The sequence below is a fragment of the Schistocerca nitens genome, chromosome 4, assembly GCF_023898315.1.
Source record: "Schistocerca nitens isolate TAMUIC-IGC-003100 chromosome 4, iqSchNite1.1, whole genome shotgun sequence".
Classification (NCBI taxonomy): domain Eukaryota; kingdom Metazoa; phylum Arthropoda; class Insecta; order Orthoptera; family Acrididae; genus Schistocerca; species Schistocerca nitens.
Window position 1 is genome coordinate 616,464,276 of NC_064617.1, and position 20,699 is coordinate 616,484,974.

The window sequence follows — 20,699 nt, forward strand, 5'->3', positions numbered from 1 at the left end:
AGGAGAAGCAATACTCGTGATAGGCGACGAGAGGTACAGAGAGAAACACATTTATTGCGAGTATTGTATATCAGCAGCTCTTGGGCGGGTATCAAGTAAGACGCAAAGTGAAACGAAAGAGGAAGTATGCATGAAAGTGGCCAAATATCGACAAGAGTTCGCACTGTTAGGGTGAGGTGAATAAGCTAGTGCGGTGCGAAAATTTTCGAAGAGAGAGGCGGTTTTAAAGAAAGCACAAGAGTCCTATGAATGCCCTCTTGTGTGTTTCTCTTTCAGTGGCTATTTGGCATGTCTGCTTGCGCCATAGAAAGCTACTGTATGTGCCCCAGGCCCCCATCTAGCGGCCGGAGGTGCAAGCGGTGTTTACATACAGTCTCGCCTGAGGCAATGGTCTCTCATTTCGGAACGCAAGAAGCACTGGTAGCGCACAAAAATAGCCGAGTGAGATCATTGCGGCCAAGTAAGGGTAGAAGTAGGTTCTTTGCAGAATGTCTGAGCTTAAGAAATTCTTCGATAAGTAAATCGCGAAATGTGAAGAATGTGTCGTATTCTCGTAGGGCGTGTTGACGGTCTCGTGGCATAAGTAGCGAGCGGTGATAGCTTGCAAGCAAGATCATACTTCACAGGATCATTTCTGTAGTATGTCTTCAACTCTCTCTAGTTCAACGCTGGAGTAGACGTAACCACGATGATGAGTGGTAGCACTCTCCCTGAGCGTGAGGCTTGCGATCAAGATTCATCGCATCTTGGTTGTAATCGATGATCGTTCACCACATTCTGAGGGATGTGGGAAGGGAATAGCGCTTTCCGAGTGGTGGTTTTATTATATAGATTAGAAGCATAAGTCATACTGTTGGTATCGGGACCCGCGTCGTTGCAGAAATGTCGCTACAGGTTGTGGAAAGACTTCGATTGCGACATGTCATGAAAGCCTCGTGGAAGTTTCTCGAGTGGCACGGGGACGAGCCATTTGATTTGGCCTGCTCCAAGTGCTAGGCTTGGATGACAACGACGTACTTTTGAGTTACAAGAATGAGTGAGCAACACAAGAAGAGTGCAATTGATGACCATAAAAAGCTGACACACAACACAGTCTCGATAATCACCACTAATGCATGATGTACGAAACATTTAGGAGGAGCACGTTTGGCTAGCAAACATGAATTGAGTGATTTGCAAGGCAGTGTTATCTGCAAGAAGGAATGCATGAAATTCGCAAATGAATAAGACTGGTTCAAATACTATCGACAGAAATTTTATTTCTGTTGTCAACTAGTATTAATTAGTTGTGTGGGAGCAGGGGGATATTTCCCTTGCACCATACATCTACATACACGTTGCGTGTGATGTGGCCTAGTTTTACGTACAAAGAACTATCTAGTTGTCAGTTTTTTGAGTGAACGAGTGTGGTGGGGAGGAGAGAGATTAGTGTTAGATGCAGAGCAGTGCGGGCAGTTGTGTGTCGGACGTTGTATGTCGGACGGTGGGTCGCCGACAGGAATTATGCGTGCTGCCATCTGTCGGCAGGTGAGGTAATGAAGCAGCTTGAATGGTGACAGAAATGATGAAAATAGTTATCTAAAGAGTAATAGCGACGACAGTTGGCAGACACTTATTTCAGCGTTGACAGTTAGTTTGGGGTGTGTGCTTGCATGACACTGGAAGTCTGTTGACGGTAGAGAAGTAGACAAGACGGCAAGAATTTTCGGCGTTCTCGCGGAGAAGTAATAGAGAAGCAGCCATAAGTATTGAAGTGAGGGCGTTGATCGGCACTCTGGTTTCCCTTCAAACCGAATAAATCTTTCGCCTTTTACTAAAGATTTCCGTGGAGGGGAACATTAAATGAGTCTAGAAGGTATTTTTTGTAGTGCTCGGCTATTGCTGAGCCACAATCACAAGTAAAACGTAATGTGAGTAGCAAGAGGTAGATTGTGTTGTGAGAATGAAGGGCGTGAATTAGCGGATCACGTTTGGCCTGAAATGGCGTGCAGTGTGTTAGACGATTGTGTAGAGAGAGAGAGAGGGGGACAGAGCTATTTATTGTCCTGCAAACTCTTGGTGAACCCTTTCCGTACCTCAGTTGTAGATGATTTGAGAATGTTTACTTGCACTGCAGTTGCTCAACAGCATATAAGCTGATATTTGGAAGTGAATGATGAATGATTGTCTTTGTAATAAATACTGGTATGTGATAAGTAGATTTTGTTTTGAAAGCCAAAATAATTTTTACCGCAGAAGTTTGTGATTTGTAGGTATGATGTGAGTGAGATTTGGGCTGAAGATGGTGGTTAGTTGGGCAGGATGAGTATTTCAATTGTTTTCAATAGAGTGGATATTAGTGGCACTGGCTTGTTGCCATAATGTGGCATTGGTTCTTTGTTCATAACAGTGTACTCAGTTTTGTAGAAGATTTAGGTGAGAAAGAGACAGTTGTTGAATATGACATAGATAGCTAGAAATGAATTGAGTAGCAATTTCCTGCTAGGTGTAGTTTGGGTATGATGTGTCTCAGTGAGAGATAAATCTTGAAATTGAAGGGTTGCTCCTTGCTACAGTCTTGGAAACTATGTATCTGCTGTTGACTCCAATGTTTTCAAGATTACTTGTGTACAAAATTGGCCAGACTTTGCAGTTTCTTCTTCAATAAATCAGTGGAAGGTGGTGCAGATAATGGTAAAAATGTTCAGTGCCTCCTGTGAGTTGTTGATGCTGCTTGTCTTTTAAGTAAAATTGATAGGGGCTCTTGATTGACCCAGCCATACACAGAGCTGGTGCATACTTGGCTTGAGAAGACTTTGGTCAGTAAATGATGAAATACCGACACAGTGGTCACAACAAAGCTCCTTTCCCTGCATTTTAGTTTCCCTCGGGTATAGAGTGACATGTTATTGGCAGAGGATGTGCAGATAATCACTTTGATCAGGCTGTTCGTTTTTTTAATGCTCTTTTACCAGAATCCATTCATAGTGATTAGTGTGTTCTCTGTTGGAACACGATGAGAACATTGTGTGAAGTGCACAGAAGTAGCTATTTGAGTATGTATGAAAATGTGAGGTAACCACTGTTACTCCTAAATTTCTGAGGAATTAAGTTTTCTGTGTGTGTGTGTGTGTGTGTTTGAAAATCCCAGAGGTTCAAGTTGGTAGTTTATATGTTGCAAGCGAAAAAAGCTTTTTAGTAAACTGAGGCACTAGCATTAGTTCCCTGTTCACTGTGACAAGGAAGCTAGTATAAAAAGTAGTTTGTGGTTTTGTTTGCAAAGAAGTGCTCATGGGATGAAAGCACTGCTTGAGATTATTCTGAGATGATGGGGGGGATTGCTAAACATCTAGCATTTTAGTAAGGAGCTTGTCGGAGTATTTGTATAGTTGTAAGATTATTTGTTATTTTATGAGAAATTTCTTTATTCATAGCACATGGGCCATCATAGTTGAAGCATAAAGATTGGCATGGTATGCGTAGGTCTGTAAAATGTCCTGACAGTGATGTTCATAGGGACTTGTTGTATACTTTGATTCTTCATCTGTTTAACAGTAGACATAAGAAATGTATTAGTGGAGCAAGTAGCTGTGAAATTAGTAGTGTATGATTGATAGTATGGACGTGGCGCTTGAAGGAAGTGTTTGTTTAGCTGTGGGTGTTTTCATAATTGCCATGTGAGGAGAAGCAATACTCGTGATAGGCGACGAGAGGTACAGAGAGAAACACATTTATTGCGAGTATTGTATATCAGCAGCTCTTGGGCGGGTATCAAGTAAGACGCAAAGTGAAACGAAAGAGGAAGTATGCATGAAAGTGGCCAAATATCGACAAGAGTTCGCACTGTTAGGGTGAGGTGAATAAGCTAGTGCGGTGCGAAAATTTTCGAAGAGAGAGGCGGTTTTAAAGAAAGCACAAGAGTCCTATGAATGCCCTCTTGCGTGTTTCTCTTTCAGTGGCTATTTGGCATGTCTGCTTGCGCCATAGAAAGCTACTGTATGTGCCCCAGGCCCCCATCTAGCGGCCGGAGGTGCAAGCGGTGTTTACATACAGTCTCGCCTGAGGCAATGGTCTCTCATTTCGGAACGCAAGAAGCACTGGTAGCGCACAAAAATAGCCGAGTGAGATCATTGCGGCCAAGTAAGGGTAGAAGTAGGTTCTTTGCAGAATGTCTGAGCTTAAGAAATTCTTCGATAAGTAAATCGCGAAATGTGAAGAATGTGTCGTATTCTCGTAGGGCGTGTTGACGGTCTCGTGGCATAAGTAGCGAGCGGTGATAGCTTGCAAGCAAGATCATACTTCACAGGATCATTTCTGTAGTATGTCTTCAACTCTCTCTAGTTCAACGCTGGAGTAGACGTAACCACGATGATGAGTGGTAGCACTCTCCCTGAGCGTGAGGCTTGCGATCAAGATTCATCGCATCTTGGTTGTAATCGATGATCGTTCACCACATTCTGAGGGATGTGGGAAGGGAATAGCGCTTTCCGAGTGGTGGTTTTATTATATAGATTAGAAGCATAAGTCATACTGTTGGTATCGGGACCCGCGTCGTTGCAGAAATGTCGCTACAGGTTGTGGAAAGACTTCGATTGCGACATGTCATGAAAGCCTCGTGGAAGTTTCTCGAGTGGCACGGGGACGAGCCATTTGATTTGGCCTGCTCCAAGTGCTAGGCTTGGATGACAACGACGTACTTTTGAGTTACAAGAATGAGTGAGCAACACAAGAAGAGTGCAATTGATGACCATAAAAAGCTGACACACAACACAGTCTCGATAATCACCACTAATGCATGATGTACGAAACATTTAGGAGGAGCACGTTTGGCTAGCAAACATGAATTGAGTGATTTGCAAGGCAGTGTTATCTGCAAGAAGGAATGCATGAAATTCGCAAATGAATAAGACTGGTTCAAATACTATCGACAGAAATTTTATTTCTGTTGTCAACTAGTATTAATTAGTTGTGTGGGAGCAGGGGGATATTTCCCTTGCACCATACATCTACATACACGTTGCGTGTGATGTGGCCTAGTTTTGCGTACAAAGAACTATCTAGTTGTCAGTTTTTTGAGTGAACGAGTGTGGTGGGGAGGAGAGAGATTAGTGTTAGATGCAGAGCAGTGCGGGCAGTTGTGTGTCGGACGTTGTATGTCGGACGGTGGGTCGCCGACAGGAATTATGCGTGCTGCCATCTGTCGGCAGGTGAGGTAATGAAGCAGCTTGAATGGTGACAGAAATGATGAAAATAGTTATCTAAAGAGTAATAGCGACGACAGTTGGCAGACACTTATTTCAGCGTTGACAGTTAGTTTGGGGTGTGTGCTTGCATGACACTGGAAGTCTGTTGACGGTAGAGAAGTAGACAAGACGGCAAGAATTTTCGGCGTTCTCGCGGAGAAGTAATAGAGAAGCAGCCATAAGTATTGAAGTGAGGGCGTTGATCGGCACTCTGGTTTCCCTTCAAACCGAATAAATCTTTCGCCTTTTACTAAAGATTTCCGTGGAGGGGAACATTAAATGAGTCTAGAAGGTATTTTTTGTAGTGCTCGGCTATTGCTGAGCCACAATCACAAGTAAAACGTAATGTGAGTAGCAAGAGGTAGATTGTGTTGTGAGAATGAAGGGCGTGAATTAGCGGATCACGTTTGGCCTGAAATGGCGTGCAGTGTGTTAGACGATTGTGTAGAGAGAGAGAGAGGGGGACAGAGCTATTTATTGTCCTGCAAACTCTTGGTGAACCCTTTCCGTACCTCAGTTGTAGATGATTTGAGAATGTTTACTTGCACTGCAGTTGCTCAACAGCATATAAGCTGATATTTGGAAGTGAATGATGAATGATTGTCTTTGTAATAAATACTGGTATGTGATAAGTAGATTTTGTTTTGAAAGCCAAAATAATTTTTACCGCAGAAGTTTGTGATTTGTAGGTATGATGTGAGTGAGATTTGGGCTGAAGATGGTGGTTAGTTGGGCAGGATGAGTATTTCAATTGTTTTCAATAGAGTGGATATTAGTGGCACTGGCTTGTTGCCATAATGTGGCATTGGTTCTTTGTTCATAACAGTGTACTCAGTTTTGTAGAAGATTTAGGTGAGAAAGAGACAGTTGTTGAATATGACATAGATAGCTAGAAATGAATTGAGTAGCAATTTCCTGCTAGGTGTAGTTTGGGTATGATGTGTCTCAGTGAGAGATAAATCTTGAAATTGAAGGGTTGTTCCTTGCTACAGTCTTGGAAACTATGTATCTGCTGTTGACTCCAATGTTTTCAAGATTACTTGTGTACAAAATTGGCCAGACTTTGCAGTTTCTTCTTCAATAAATCAGTGGAAGGTGGTGCAGATAATGGTAAAAATGTTCAGTGCCTCCTGTGAGTTGTTGATGCTGCTTGTCTTTTAAGTAAAATTGATAGGGGCTCTTGATTGACCCAGCCATACACAGAGCTGGTGCATACTTGGCTTGAGAAGACTTTGGTCAGTAAATGATGAAATACCGACACAGTGGTCACAACAAAGCTCCTTTCCCTGCATTTTAGTTTCCCTCGGGTATAGAGTGACATGTTATTGGCAGAGGATGTGCAGATAATCACTTTGATCAGGCTGTTCGTTTTTTTAATGCTCTTTTACCAGAATCCATTCATAGTGATTAGTGTGTTCTCTGTTGGAACACGATGAGAACATTGTGTGAAGTGCACAGAAGTAGCTATTTGAGTATGTATGAAAATGTGAGGTAACCACTGTTACTCCTAAATTTCTGTGGAATTAAGTTTTCTGTGTGTGTGTGTGTGTTTGAAAATCCCTGAGGTTCAAGTTGGTAGTTTATATGTTGCAAGCGAAAAAAGCTTTTTAGTAAACTGAGGCACTAGCATTAGTTCCCTGTTCACTGTGACAAGGAAGCTAGTATAAAAAGTAGTTTGTGGTTTTGTTTGCAAAGAAGTGCTCATGGGATGAAAGCACTGCTTGAGATTATTCTGAGATGATGGGGGGGATTGCTAAACATCTAGCATTTTAGTAAGGAGCTTGTCGGAGTATTTGTATAGTTGTAAGATTATTTGTTATTTTATGAGAAATTTCTTTATTCATAGCACATGGGCCATCATAGTTGAAGCATAAAGATTGGCATGGTATGCGTAGGTCTGTAAAATGTCCTGACAGTGATGTTCATAGGGACTTGTTGTATACTTTGATTCTTCATCTGTTTAACAGTAGACATAAGAAATGTATTAGTGGAGCAAGTAGCTGTGAAATTAGTAGTGTATGATTGATAGTATGGACGTGGCGCTTGAAGGAAGTGTTTGTTTAGCTGTGGGTGTTTTCATAATTGCCATGTGAGGAGAAGCAATACTCGTGATAGGCGACGAGAGGTACAGAGAGAAACACATTTATTGCGAGTATTGTATATCAGCAGCTCTTGGGCGGGTATCAAGTAAGACGCAAAGTGAAACGAAAGAGGAAGTATGCATGAAAGTGGCCAAATATCGACAAGAGTTCGCACTGTTAGGGTGAGGTGAATAAGCTAGTGCGGTGCGAAAATTTTCGAAGAGAGAGGCGGTTTTAAAGAAAGCACAAGAGTCCTATGAATGCCCTCTTGTGTGTTTCTCTTTCAGTGGCTATTTGGCATGTCTGCTTGCGCCATAGAAAGCTACTGTATGTGCCCCAGGCCCCCATCTAGCGGCCGGAGGTGCAAGCGGTGTTTACATACAGTCTCGCCTGAGGCAATGGTCTCTCATTTCGGAACGCAAGAAGCACTGGTAGCGCACAAAAATAGCCGAGTGAGATCATTGCGGCCAAGTAAGGGTAGAAGTAGGTTCTTTGCAGAATGTCTGAGCTTAAGAAATTCTTCGATAAGTAAATCGCGAAATGTGAAGAATGTGTCGTATTCTCGTAGGGCGTGTTGACGGTCTCGTGGCATAAGTAGCGAGCGGTGATAGCTTGCAAGCAAGATCATACTTCACAGGATCATTTCTGTAGTATGTCTTCAACTCTCTCTAGTTCAACGCTGGAGTAGACGTAACCACGATGATGAGTGGTAGCACTCTCCCTGAGCGTGAGGCTTGCGATCAAGATTCATCGCATCTTGGTTGTAATCGATGATCGTTCACCACATTCTGAGGGATGTGGGAAGGGAATAGCGCTTTCCGAGTGGTGGTTTTATTATATAGATTAGAAGCATAAGTCATACTGTTGGTATCGGGACCCGCGTCGTTGCAGAAATGTCGCTACAGGTTGTGGAAAGACTTCGATTGCGACATGTCATGAAAGCCTCGTGGAAGTTTCTCGAGTGGCACGGGGACGAGCCATTTGATTTGGCCTGCTCCAAGTGCTAGGCTTGGATGACAACGACGTACTTTTGAGTTACAAGAATGAGTGAGCAACACAAGAAGAGTGCAATTGATGACCATAAAAAGCTGACACACAACACAGTCTCGATAATCACCACTAATGCATGATGTACGAAACATTTAGGAGGAGCACGTTTGGCTAGCAAACATGAATTGAGTGATTTGCAAGGCAGTGTTATCTGCAAGAAGGAATGCATGAAATTCGCAAATGAATAAGACTGGTTCAAATACTATCGACAGAAATTTTATTTCTGTTGTCAACTAGTATTAATTAGTTGTGTGGGAGCAGGGGGATATTTCCCTTGCACCATACATCTACATACACGTTGCGTGTGATGTGGCCTAGTTTTGCGTACAAAGAACTATCTAGTTGTCAGTTTTTTGAGTGAACGAGTGTGGTGGGGAGGAGAGAGATTAGTGTTAGATGCAGAGCAGTGCGGGCAGTTGTGTGTCGGACGTTGTATGTCGGACGGTGGGTCGCCGACAGGAATTATGCGTGCTGCCATCTGTCGGCAGGTGAGGTAATGAAGCAGCTTGAATGGTGACAGAAATGATGAAAATAGTTATCTAAAGAGTAATAGCGACGACAGTTGGCAGACACTTATTTCAGCGTTGACAGTTAGTTTGGGGTGTGTGCTTGCATGACACTGGAAGTCTGTTGACGGTAGAGAAGTAGACAAGACGGCAAGAATTTTCGGCGTTCTCGCGGAGAAGTAATAGAGAAGCAGCCATAAGTATTGAAGTGAGGGCGTTGATCGGCACTCTGGTTTCCCTTCAAACCGAATAAATCTTTCGCCTTTTACTAAAGATTTCCGTGGAGGGGAACATTAAATGAGTCTAGAAGGTATTTTTTGTAGTGCTCGGCTATTGCTGAGCCACAATCACAAGTAAAACGTAATGTGAGTAGCAAGAGGTAGATTGTGTTGTGAGAATGAAGGGCGTGGATTAGCGGATCACGTTTGACCTGAAATGGCGTGCAGTGTGTTAGACGATTGTGTAGAGAGAGAGAGAGAGGGGGGGGGGGTAGAGGGGGGCAGAGCTATTTATTGTCCTGCAAACTCTTGGTGAACCCTTTCCGTACCTCAGTTGTAGATGATTTGAGAATGTTTACTTGCACTGCAGTTGCTCAACAGCATATAAGCTGATATTTGGAAGTGAATGATGAATGATTGTCTTTGTAATAAATACTGGTATGTGATAAGTAGATTTTGTTTTGAAAGCCAAAATAATTTTTACCGCAGAAGTTTGTGATTTGTAGGTATGATGTGAGTGAGATTTGGGCTGAAGATGGTGGTTAGTTGGGCAGGATGAGTATTTCAATTGTTTTCAATAGAGTGGATATTAGTGGCACTGGCTTGTTGCCATAATGTGGCATTGGTTCTTTGTTCATAACAGTGTACTCAGTTTTGTAGAAGATTTAGGTGAGAAAGAGACAGTTGTTGAATATGACATAGATAGCTAGAAATGAATTGAGTAGCAATTTCCTGCTAGGTGTAGTTTGGGTATGATGTGTCTCAGTGAGAGATAAATCTTGAAATTGAAGGGTTGTTCCTTGCTACAGTCTTGGAAACTATGTATCTGCTGTTGACTCCAATGTTTTCAAGATTACTTGTGTACAAAATTGGCCAGACTTTGCAGTTTCTTCTTCAATAAATCAGTGGAAGGTGGTGCAGATAATGGTAAAAATGTTCAGTGCCTCCTGTGAGTTGTTGATGCTGCTTGTCTTTTAAGTAAAATTGAAAGGGGCTCTTGATTGACCCAGCCATACACAGAGCTGGTGCATACTTGGCTTGAGAAGACTTTGGTCAGTAAATGATGAAATACCGACACAGTGGTCACAACAAAGCTCCTTTCCCTGCATTTTAGTTTCCCTCGGGTATAGAGTGACATGTTATTGGCAGAGGATGTGCAGATAATCACTTTGATCAGGCTGTTCGTTTTTTTAATGCTCTTTTACCAGAATCCATTCATAGTGATTAGTGTGTTCTCTGTTGGAACACGATGAGAACATTGTGTGAAGTGCACAGAAGTAGCTATTTGAGTATGTATGAAAATGTGAGGTAACCACTGTTACTCCTAAATTTCTGAGGAATTAAGTTTTCTGTGTGTGTGTGTGTGTGTGTGTTTGAAAATCCCAGAGGTTCAAGTTGGTAGTTTATATGTTGCAAGCGAAAAAAGCTTTTTAGTAAACTGAGGCACTAGCATTAGTTCCCTGTTCACTGTGACAAGGAAGCTAGTATAAAAAGTAGTTTGTGGTTTTGTTTGCAAAGAAGTGATCATGGGATGAAAGCACTGCTTGAGATTATTCTGAGATGATGGGGGGGATTGCTAAACATCTAGCATTTTAGTAAGGAGCTTGTCGGAGTATTTGTATAGTTGTAAGATTATTTGTTATTTTATGAGAAATTTCTTTATTCATAGCACATGGGCCATCATAGTTGAAGCATAAAGATTGGCATGGTATGCGTAGGTCTGTAAAATGTCCTGACAGTGATGTTCATAGGGACTTGTTGTATACTTTGATTCTTCATCTGTTTAACAGTAGACATAAGAAATGTATTAGTGGAGCAAGTAGCTGTGAAATTAGTAGTGTATGATTGATAGTATGGACGTGGCGCTTGAAGGAAGTGTTTGTTTAGCTGTGGGTGTTTTCATAATTGCCATGTGAGGAGAAGCAATACTCGTGATAGGCGACGAGAGGTACAGAGAGAAACACATTTATTGCGAGTATTGTATATCAGCAGCTCTTGGGCGGGTATCAAGTAAGACGCAAAGTGAAACGAAAGAGGAAGTATGCATGAAAGTGGCCAAATATCGACAAGAGTTCGCACTGTTAGGGTGAGGTGAATAAGCTAGTGCGGTGCGAAAATTTTCGAAGAGAGAGGCGGTTTTAAAGAAAGCACAAGAGTCCTATGAATGCCCTCTTGCGTGTTTCTCTTTCAGTGGCTATTTGGCATGTCTGCTTGCGCCATAGAAAGCTACTGTATGTGCCCCAGGCCCCCATCTAGCGGCCGGAGGTGCAAGCGGTGTTTACATACAGTCTCGCCTGAGGCAATGGTCTCTCATTTCGGAACGCAAGAAGCACTGGTAGCGCACAAAAATAGCCGAGTGAGATCATTGCGGCCAAGTAAGGGTAGAAGTAGGTTATTTGCAGAATGTCTGAGCTTAAGAAATTCTTCGATAAGTAAATCGCGAAATGTGAAGAATGTGTCGTATTCTCGTAGGGCGTGTTGACGGTCTCGTGGCATAAGTAGCGAGCGGTGATAGCTTGCAAGCAAGATCATACTTCACAGGATCATTTCTGTAGTATGTCTTCAACTCTCTCTAGTTCAACGCTGGAGTAGACGTAACCACGATGATGAGTGGTAGCACTCTCCCTGAGCGTGAGGTTTGCGATCAAGATTCATCGCATCTTGGTTGTAATCGATGATCGTTCACCACATTCTGAGGGATGTGGGAAGGGAATAGCGCTTTCCGAGTGGTGGTTTTATTATATAGATTAGAAGCATAAGTCATACTGTTGGTATCGGGACCCGCGTCGTTGCAGAAATGTCGCTACAGGTTGTGGAAAGACTTCGATTGCGACATGTCATGAAAGCCTCGTGGAAGTTTCTCGAGTGGCACGGGGACGAGCCATTTGATTTGGCCTGCTCCAAGTGCTAGGCTTGGATGACAACGACGTACTTTTGAGTTACAAGAATGAGTGAGCAACACAAGAAGAGTGCAATTGATGACCATAAAAAGCTGACACACAACACAGTCTCGATAATCACCACTAATGCATGATGTACGAAACATTTAGGAGGAGCACGTTTGGCTAGCAAACATGAATTGAGTGATTTGCAAGGCAGTGTTATCTGCAAGAAGGAATGCATGAAATTCGCAAATGAATAAGACTGGTTCAAATACTATCGACAGAAATTTTATTTCTGTTGTCAACTAGTATTAATTAGTTGTGTGGGAGCAGGGGGATATTTCCCTTGCACCATACATCTACATACACGTTGCGTGTGATGTGGCCTAGTTTTGCGTACAAAGAACTATCTAGTTGTCAGTTTTTTGAGTGAACGAGTGTGGTGGGGAGGAGAGAGATTAGTGTTAGATGCAGAGCAGTGCGGGCAGTTGTGTGTCGGACGTTGTATGTCGGACGGTGGGTCGCCGACAGGAATTATGCGTGCTGCCATCTGTCGGCAGGTGAGGTAATGAAGCAGCTTGAATGGTGACAGAAATGATGAAAATAGTTATCTAAAGAGTAATAGCGACGACAGTTGGCAGACACTTATTTCAGCGTTGACAGTTAGTTTGGGGTGTGTGCTTGCATGACACTGGAAGTCTGTTGACGGTAGAGAAGTAGACAAGACGGCAAGAATTTTCGGCGTTCTCGCGGAGAAGTAATAGAGAAGCAGCCATAAGTATTGAAGTGAGGGCGTTGATCGGCACTCTGGTTTCCCTTCAAACCGAATAAATCTTTCGCCTTTTACTAAAGATTTCCGTGGAGGGGAACATTAAATGAGTCTAGAAGGTATTTTTTGTAGTGCTCGGCTATTGCTGAGCCACAATCACAAGTAAAACGTAATGTGAGTAGCAAGAGGTAGATTGTGTTGTGAGAATGAAGGGCGTGGATTAGCGGATCACGTTTGGCCTGAAATGGCGTGCAGTGTGTTAGACGATTGTGTAGAGAGAGAGAGAGGGGGACAGAGCTATTTATTGTCCTGCAAACTCTTGGTGAACCCTTTCCGTACCTCAGTTGTAGATGATTTGAGAATGTTTACTTGCACTGCAGTTGCACAACAGCATATAAGCTGATATTTGGAAGTGAATGATGAATGATTGTCTTTGTAATAAATACTGGTATGTGATAAGTAGATTTTGTTTTGAAAGCCAAAATAATTTTTACCGCAGAAGTTTGTGATTTGTAGGTATGATGTGAGTGAGATTTGGGCTGAAGATGGTGGTTAGTTGGGCAGGATGAGTATTTCAATTGTTTTCAATAGAGTGGATATTAGTGGCACTGGCTTGTTGCCATAATGTGGCATTGGTTCTTTGTTCATAACAGTGTACTCAGTTTTGTAGAAGATTTAGGTGAGAAAGAGACAGTTGTTGAATATGACATAGATAGCTAGAAATGAATTGAGTAGCAATTTCCTGCTAGGTGTAGTTTGGGTATGATGTGTCTCAGTGAGAGATAAATCTTGAAATTGAAGGGTTGTTCCTTGCTACAGTCTTGGAAACTATGTATCTGCTGTTGACTCCAATGTTTTCAAGATTACTTGTGTACAAAATTGGTCAGACTTTGCAGTTTCTTCTTCAATAAATCAGTGGAAGGTGGTGCAGATAATGGTAAAAATGTTCAGTGCCTCCTGTGAGTTGTTGATGCTGCTTGTCTTTTAAGTAAAATTGATAGGAGCTCTTGATTGACCCAGCCATACACAGAGCTGGTGCATACTTGGCTTGAGAAGACTTTGGTCAGTAAATGATGAAATACCGACACAGTGGTCACAACAAAGCTCCTTTCCCTGCATTTTAGTTTCCCTCGGGTATAGAGTGACATGTTATTGGCAGAGGATGTGCAGATAATCACTTTGATCAGGCTGTTCGTTTTTTTAATGCTCTTTTACCAGAATCCATTCATAGTGATTAGTGTGTTCTCTGTTGGAACACGATGAGAACATTGTGTGAAGTGCACAGAAGTAGCTATTTGAGTATGTATGAAAATGTGAGGTAACCACTGTTACTCCTAAATTTCTGTGGAATTAAGTTTTCTGTGTGTGTGTGTGTGTGTTTGAAAATCCCAGAGGTTCAAGTTGGTAGTTTATATGTTGCAAGCGAAAAAAGCTTTTTAGTAAACTGAGGCACTAGCATTAGTTCCCTGTTCACTGTGACAAGGAAGCTAGTATAAAAAGTAGTTTGTGGTTTTGTTTGCAAAGAAGTGCTCATGGGATGAAAGCACTGCTTGAGATTATTCTGAGATGATGGGGGGGATTGCTAAACATCTAGCATTTTAGTAAGGAGCTTGTCGGAGTATTTGTATAGTTGTAAGATTATTTGTTATTTTATGAGAAATTTCTTTATTCATAGCACATGGGCCATCATAGTTGAAGCATAAAGATTGGCATGGTATGCGTAGGTCTGTAAAATGTCCTGACAGTGATGTTCATAGGGACTTGTTGTATACTTTGATTCTTCATCTGTTTAACAGTAGACATAAGAAATGTATTAGTGGAGCAAGTAGCTGTGAAATTAGTAGTGTATGATTGATAGTATGGACGTGGCGCTTGAAGGAAGTGTTTGTTTAGCTGTGGGTGTTTTCATAATTGCCATGTGAGGAGAAGCAATACTCGTGATAGGCGACGAGAGGTACAGAGAGAAACACATTTATTGCGAGTATTGTATATCAGCAGCTCTTGGGCGGGTATCAAGTAAGACGCAAAGTGAAACGAAAGAGGAAGTATGCATGAAAGTGGCCAAATATCGACAAGAGTTCGCACTGTTAGGGTGAGGTGAATAAGCTAGTGCGGTGCGAAAATTTTCGAAGAGAGAGGCGGTTTTAAAGAAAGCACAAGAGTCCTATGAATGCCCTCTTGTGTGTTTCTCTTTCAGTGGCTATTTGGCATGTCTGCTTGCGCCATAGAAAGCTACTGTATGTGCCCCAGGCCCCCATCTAGCGGCCGGAGGTGCAAGCGGTGTTTACATACAGTCTCGCCTGAGGCAATGGTCTCTCATTTCGGAACGCAAGAAGCACTGGTAGCGCACAAAAATAGCCGAGTGAGATCATTGCGGCCAAGTAAGGGTAGAAGTAGGTTCTTTGCAGAATGTCTGAGCTTAAGAAATTCTTCGATAAGTAAATCGCGAAATGTGAAGAATGTGTCGTATTCTCGTAGGGCGTGTTGACGGTCTCGTGGCATAAGTAGCGAGCGGTGATAGCTTGCAAGCAAGATCATACTTCACAGGATCATTTCTGTAGTATGTCTTCAACTCTCTCTAGTTCAACGCTGGAGTAGACGTAACCACGATGATGAGTGGTAGCACTCTCCCTGAGCGTGAGGCTTGCGATCAAGATTCATCGCATCTTGGTTGTAATCGATGATCGTTCACCACATTCTGAGGGATGTGGGAAGGGAATAGCGCTTTCCGAGTGGTGGTTTTATTATATAGATTAGAAGCATAAGTCATACTGTTGGTATCGGGACCCGCGTCGTTGCAGAAATGTCGCTACAGGTTGTGGAAAGACTTCGATTGCGACATGTCATGAAAGCCTCGTGGAAGTTTCTCGAGTGGCACGGGGACGAGCCATTTGATTTGGCCTGCTCCAAGTGCTAGGCTTGGATGACAACGACGTACTTTTGAGTTACAAGAATGAGTGAGCAACACAAGAAGAGTGCAATTGATGACCATAAAAAGCTGACACACAACACAGTCTCGATAATCACCACTAATGCATGATGTACGAAACATTTAGGAGGAGCACGTTTGGCTAGCAAACATGAATTGAGTGATTTGCAAGGCAGTGTTATCTGCAAGAAGGAATGCATGAAATTCGCAAATGAATAAGACTGGTTAAAATACTATCGACAGAAATTTTATTTCTGTTGTCAACTAGTATTAATTAGTTGTGTGGGAGCAGGGGGATATTTCCCTTGCACCATACATCTACATACACGTTGCGTGTGATGTGGCCTAGTTTTGCGTACAAAGAACTATCTAGTTGTCAGTTTTTTGAGTGAACGAGTGTGGTGGGGAGGAGAGAGATTAGTGTTAGATGCAGAGCAGTGCGGGCAGTTGTGTGTCGGACGTTGTATGTCGGACGGTGGGTCGCCGACAGGAATTATGCGTGCTGCCATCTGTCGGCAGGTGAGGTAATGAAGCAGCTTGAATGGTGACAGAAATGATGAAAATAGTTATCTAAAGAGTAATAGCGACGACAGTTGGCAGACACTTATTTCAGCGTTGACAGTTAGTTTGGGGTGTGTGCTTGCATGACACTGGAAGTCTGTTGACGGTAGAGAAGTAGACAAGACGGCAAGAATTTTCGGCGTTCTCGCGGAGAAGTAATAGAGAAGCAGCCATAAGTATTGAAGTGAGGGCGTTGATCGGCACTCTGGTTTCCCTTCAAACCGAATAAATCTTTCGCCTTTTACTAAAGATTTCCGTGGAGGGGAACATTAAATGAGTCTAGAAGGTATTTTTTGTAGTGCTCGGCTATTGCTGAGCCACAATCACAAGTAAAACGTAATGTGAGTAGCAAGAGGTAGATTGTGTTGTGAGAATGAAGGGCGTGGATTAGCGGATCACGTTTGACCTGAAATGGCGTGCAGTGTGTTAGACGATTGTGTAGAGAGAGAGAGAGAGAGAGGGGGGGGGGGGGTAGAGGGGGGCAGAGCTATTTATTGTCCTGCAAACTCTTGGTGAACCCTTTCCGTACCTCAGTTGTAGATGATTTGAGAATGTTTACTTGCACTGCAGTTGCACAACAGCATATAAGCTGATATTTGGAAGTGAATGATGAATGATTGTCTTTGTAATAAATACTGGTATGTGATAAGTAGATTTTGTTTTGAAAGCCAAAATAATTTTTACCGCAGAAGTTTGTGATTTGTAGGTATGATGTGAGTGAGATTTGGGCTGAAGATGGTGGTTAGTTGGGCAGGATGAGTATTTCAATTGTTTTCAATAGAGTGGATATTAGTGGCACTGGCTTGTTGCCATAATGTGGCATTGGTTCTTTGTTCATAACAGTGTACTCAGTTTTGTAGAAGATTTAGGTGAGAAAGAGACAGTTGTTGAATATGACATAGATAGCTAGAAATGAATTGAGTAGCAATTTCCTGCTAGGTGTAGTTTGGGTATGATGTGTCTCAGTGAGAGATAAATCTTGAAATTGAAGGGTTGTTCCTTGCTACAGTCTTGGAAACTATGTATCTGCTGTTGACTCCAATGTTTTCAAGATTACTTGTGTACAAAATTGGTCAGACTTTGCAGTTTCTTCTTCAATAAATCAGTGGAAGGTGGTGCAGATAATGGTAAAAATGTTCAGTGCCTCCTGTGAGTTGTTGATGCTGCTTGTCTTTTAAGTAAAATTGATAGGGGCTCTTGATTGACCCAGCCATACACAGAGCTGGTGCATACTTGGCTTGAGAAGACTTTGGTCAGTAAATGATGAAATACCGACACAGTGGTCACAACAAAGCTCCTTTCCCTGCATTTTAGTTTCCCTCGGGTATAGAGTGACATGTTATTGGCAGAGGATGTGCAGATAATCACTTTGATCAGGCTGTTCGTTTTTTTAATGCTCTTTTACCAGAATCCATTCATAGTGATTAGTGTGTTCTCTGTTGGAACACGATGAGAACATTGTGTGAAGTGCACAGAAGTAGCTATTTGAGTATGTATGAAAATGTGAGGTAACCACTGTTACTCCTAAATTTCTGTGGAATTAAGTTTTCTGTGTGTGTGTGTGTGTTTGAAAATCCCAGAGGTTCAAGTTGGTAGTTTATATGTTGCAAGCGAAAAAAGCTTTTTAGTAAACTGAGGCACTAGCATTAGTTCCCTGTTCACTGTGACAAGGAAGCTAGTATAAAAAGTAGTTTGTGGTTTTGTTTGCAAAGAAGTGCTCATGGGATGAAAGCACTGCTTGAGATTATTCTGAGATGATGGGGGGGATTGCTAAACATCTAGCATTTTAGTAAGGAGCTTGTCGGAGTATTTGTATAGTTGTAAGATTATTTGTTATTTTATGAGAAATTTCTTTATTCATAGCACATGGGCCATCATAGTTGAAGCATAAAGATTGGCATGGTATGCGTAGGTCTGTAAAATGTCCTGACAGTGATGTTCATAGGGACTTGTTGTATACTTTGATTCTTCATCTGTTTAACAGTAGACATAAGAAATGTATTAGTGGAGCAAGTAGCTGTGAAATTAGTAGTGTATGATTGATAGTATGGACGTGGCGCTTGAAGGAAGTGTTTGTTTAGCTGTGGGTGTTTTCATAATTGCCATGTGAGGAGAAGCAATACTCGTGATAGGCGACGAGAGGTACAGAGAGAAACACATTTATTGCGAGTATTGTATATCAGCAGCTCTTGGGCGGGTATAAAGTAAGACGCAAAGTGAAACGAAATAGGAAGTATGCATGAAAGTGGCCAAATATTGACAAGAGTTCGCACTGTTAGGGTGAGGTGAATAAGCTAGTGCGGTGCGAAAATTTTCGAAGAGAGAGGCGGTTTTAAAGAAAGCACAAGAGTCCTATGAATGCCCTCTTGTGTGTTTCTCTTTCAGTGGCTATTTGGCATGTCTGCTTGCGCCATAGAAAGCTACTGTATGTGCCCCAGGCCCCCATCTAGCGGCCGGAGGTGCAAGCGGTGTTTACATACAGTCTCGCCTGAGGCAATGGTCTCTCATTTCGGAACGCAAGAAGCACTGGTAGCGCACAAAAATAGCCGAGTGAGATCATTGCGGCCAAGTAAGGGTAGAAGTAGGTTCTTTGCAGAATGTCTGAGCTTAAGAAATTCTTCGATAAGTAAATCGCGAAATGTGAAGAATGTGTCGTATTCTCGTAGGGCGTGTTGACGGTCTCGTGGCATAAGTAGCGAGCGGTGATAGCTTGCAAGCAAGATCATACTTCACAGGATCATTTCTGTAGTATGTCTTCAACTCTCTCTAGTTCAACGCTGGAGTAGACGTAACCACGATGATGAGTGGTAGCACTCTCCCTGAGCGTGAGGCTTGCGATCAAGATTCATCGCATCTTGGTTGTAATCGATGATCGTTCACCACATTCTGAGGGATGTGGGAAGGGAATAGCGCTTTCCGAGTGGTGGTTTTATTATATAGATTAGAAGCATAAGTCATACTGTTGGTATCGGGACCCGCGTCGTTGCAGAAATGTCGCTACAGGTTGTGGAAAGACTTCGATTGCGACATGTCATGAAAGCCTCGTGGAAGTTTCTCGAGTGGCACGGGGACGAGCCATTTGATTTGGCCTGCTCCAAGTGCTAGGCTTGGATGACAACGACGTACTTTTGAGTTACAAGAATGAGTGAGCAACACAAGAAGAGTGCAATTGATGACCATAAAAAGCTGACACACAACACAGTCTCGATAATCACCACTAATGCATGATGTACGAAACATTTAGGAGGAGCACGTTTGGCTAGCAAACATGAATTGAGTGATTTGCAAGGCAGTGTTATCTGCAAGAAGGAATGCATGAAATTCGCAAATGAATAAGACTGGTTCAAATACTATCGACAGAAATTTTATTTCTGTTGTCAACTAGTATTAATTAGTTGTGTGGGAGCAGGGGGATATTTCCCTTGCACCATACATCTACATACACGTTGCGTGTGATGTGGCCTAGTTTTGCGTACAAAGAACTATCTAGTTGTCAGTTTTTTGAGTGAACGAGTGTGGTGGGGAGGAGAGAGATTAGTGTTAGATGCAGAGCAGTGCGGGCAGTTGTGTGTCGGACGTTGTATGTCGGACGGTGGGTCGCCGACAGGAATTATGCGTGCTGCCATCTGTCGGCAGGTGAGGTAATGAAGCAGCTTGAATGGTGACAGAAATGATGAAAATAGTTATCTAAAGAGTAATAGCGACGACAGTTGGCAGACACTTATTTCAGCGTTGACAGTTAGTTTGGGGTGTGTGCTTGCATGACACTGGAAGTCTGTTGACGGTAGAGAAGTAGACAAGACGGCAAGAATTTTCGGCGTTCTCGCGGAGAAGTAATAGAGAAGCAGCCATAAGTATTGAAGTGAGGGCATTGATCGGCACTCTGGTTTCCCTTCAAACCGAATAAATCTTTCGCCTTTTACTAAAGATTTCCGTGGAGGGGAACATTAAATGAGTCTAGAAGGTATTTTTTGTAGTGCTCGGCTATTGCTGAGCCACAATCACAAGTAAAACGTAATGTGAGTAGCAAGAGGTAGATTGTGTTGTGAGAATGAAGGGCGTGGATTAGCGGATCACGTTTGGCCTGAAATGGCGTGCAGTGTGTTAGACGATTGTGTAGAGAGAGAGAGAGAGGGGGGGGGGGGTAGAGGGGGGCAGAGCTATTTATTGTCCTGCAAACTCTTGGTGAACCCTTTCCGTACCTCAGTTGTAGATGATTTGAGAATGTTTACTTGCACTGCAGTTGCACAACAGCATATAAGCTGATATTTGGAAGTGAATGATGAATGATTGTCTTTGTAATAAATACTGGTATGTGATAAGTAGATTTTGTTTTGAAAGCCAAAATAATTTTTACCGCAGAAGTTTGTGATTTGTAGGTATGATGTGAGTGAGATTTGGGCTGAAGATGGTGGTTAGTTGGGCAGGATGAGTATTTCAATTGTTTTCAATAGAGTGGATATTAGTGGCACTGGCTTGTT

General features: G+C 42.5%; 12 non-coding genes across 12 annotated transcripts; all 12 read left to right on the forward strand.

Moving 5' to 3' along the window:
• The first annotated feature begins 609 nt into the window (after positions 1-609).
• Positions 610-816, forward strand: LOC126254461 (small nucleolar RNA U3). Its single transcript, XR_007546145.1, has one exon. It is a non-coding gene; the product is annotated as a small nucleolar RNA U3 (small nucleolar RNA).
• A 953-nt stretch (positions 817-1,769) lies between these two features.
• Positions 1,770-1,888, forward strand: LOC126254686 (U5 spliceosomal RNA). The gene has a single exon (XR_007546339.1). It is a non-coding gene; the product is annotated as a U5 spliceosomal RNA (small nuclear RNA).
• Positions 1,889-4,268: 2,380 nt separating this feature from the next.
• LOC126254462 (small nucleolar RNA U3) lies at positions 4,269-4,475 on the forward strand. Its single transcript, XR_007546146.1, has one exon. It is a non-coding gene; the product is annotated as a small nucleolar RNA U3 (small nucleolar RNA).
• A 953-nt stretch (positions 4,476-5,428) lies between these two features.
• LOC126254687 (U5 spliceosomal RNA) lies at positions 5,429-5,547 on the forward strand. The gene has a single exon (XR_007546340.1). It is a non-coding gene; the product is annotated as a U5 spliceosomal RNA (small nuclear RNA).
• Positions 5,548-7,923: 2,376 nt separating this feature from the next.
• On the forward strand, positions 7,924-8,130 carry LOC126254463 (small nucleolar RNA U3). The gene has a single exon (XR_007546147.1). It is a non-coding gene; the product is annotated as a small nucleolar RNA U3 (small nucleolar RNA).
• Positions 8,131-9,083: 953 nt separating this feature from the next.
• LOC126254688 (U5 spliceosomal RNA) lies at positions 9,084-9,202 on the forward strand. The gene has a single exon (XR_007546341.1). It is a non-coding gene; the product is annotated as a U5 spliceosomal RNA (small nuclear RNA).
• Positions 9,203-11,601: 2,399 nt separating this feature from the next.
• LOC126254548 (small nucleolar RNA U3) lies at positions 11,602-11,808 on the forward strand. Its single transcript, XR_007546219.1, has one exon. It is a non-coding gene; the product is annotated as a small nucleolar RNA U3 (small nucleolar RNA).
• Positions 11,809-12,761: 953 nt separating this feature from the next.
• On the forward strand, positions 12,762-12,880 carry LOC126254690 (U5 spliceosomal RNA). Its single transcript, XR_007546342.1, has one exon. It is a non-coding gene; the product is annotated as a U5 spliceosomal RNA (small nuclear RNA).
• Positions 12,881-15,258: 2,378 nt separating this feature from the next.
• Positions 15,259-15,465, forward strand: LOC126254464 (small nucleolar RNA U3). The gene has a single exon (XR_007546148.1). It is a non-coding gene; the product is annotated as a small nucleolar RNA U3 (small nucleolar RNA).
• Positions 15,466-16,418: 953 nt separating this feature from the next.
• LOC126254691 (U5 spliceosomal RNA) lies at positions 16,419-16,537 on the forward strand. Its single transcript, XR_007546343.1, has one exon. It is a non-coding gene; the product is annotated as a U5 spliceosomal RNA (small nuclear RNA).
• Positions 16,538-18,936: 2,399 nt separating this feature from the next.
• Positions 18,937-19,143, forward strand: LOC126254466 (small nucleolar RNA U3). Its single transcript, XR_007546149.1, has one exon. It is a non-coding gene; the product is annotated as a small nucleolar RNA U3 (small nucleolar RNA).
• A 953-nt stretch (positions 19,144-20,096) lies between these two features.
• Positions 20,097-20,215, forward strand: LOC126254692 (U5 spliceosomal RNA). The gene has a single exon (XR_007546344.1). It is a non-coding gene; the product is annotated as a U5 spliceosomal RNA (small nuclear RNA).
• Positions 20,216-20,699: the final 484 nt, after the last annotated feature.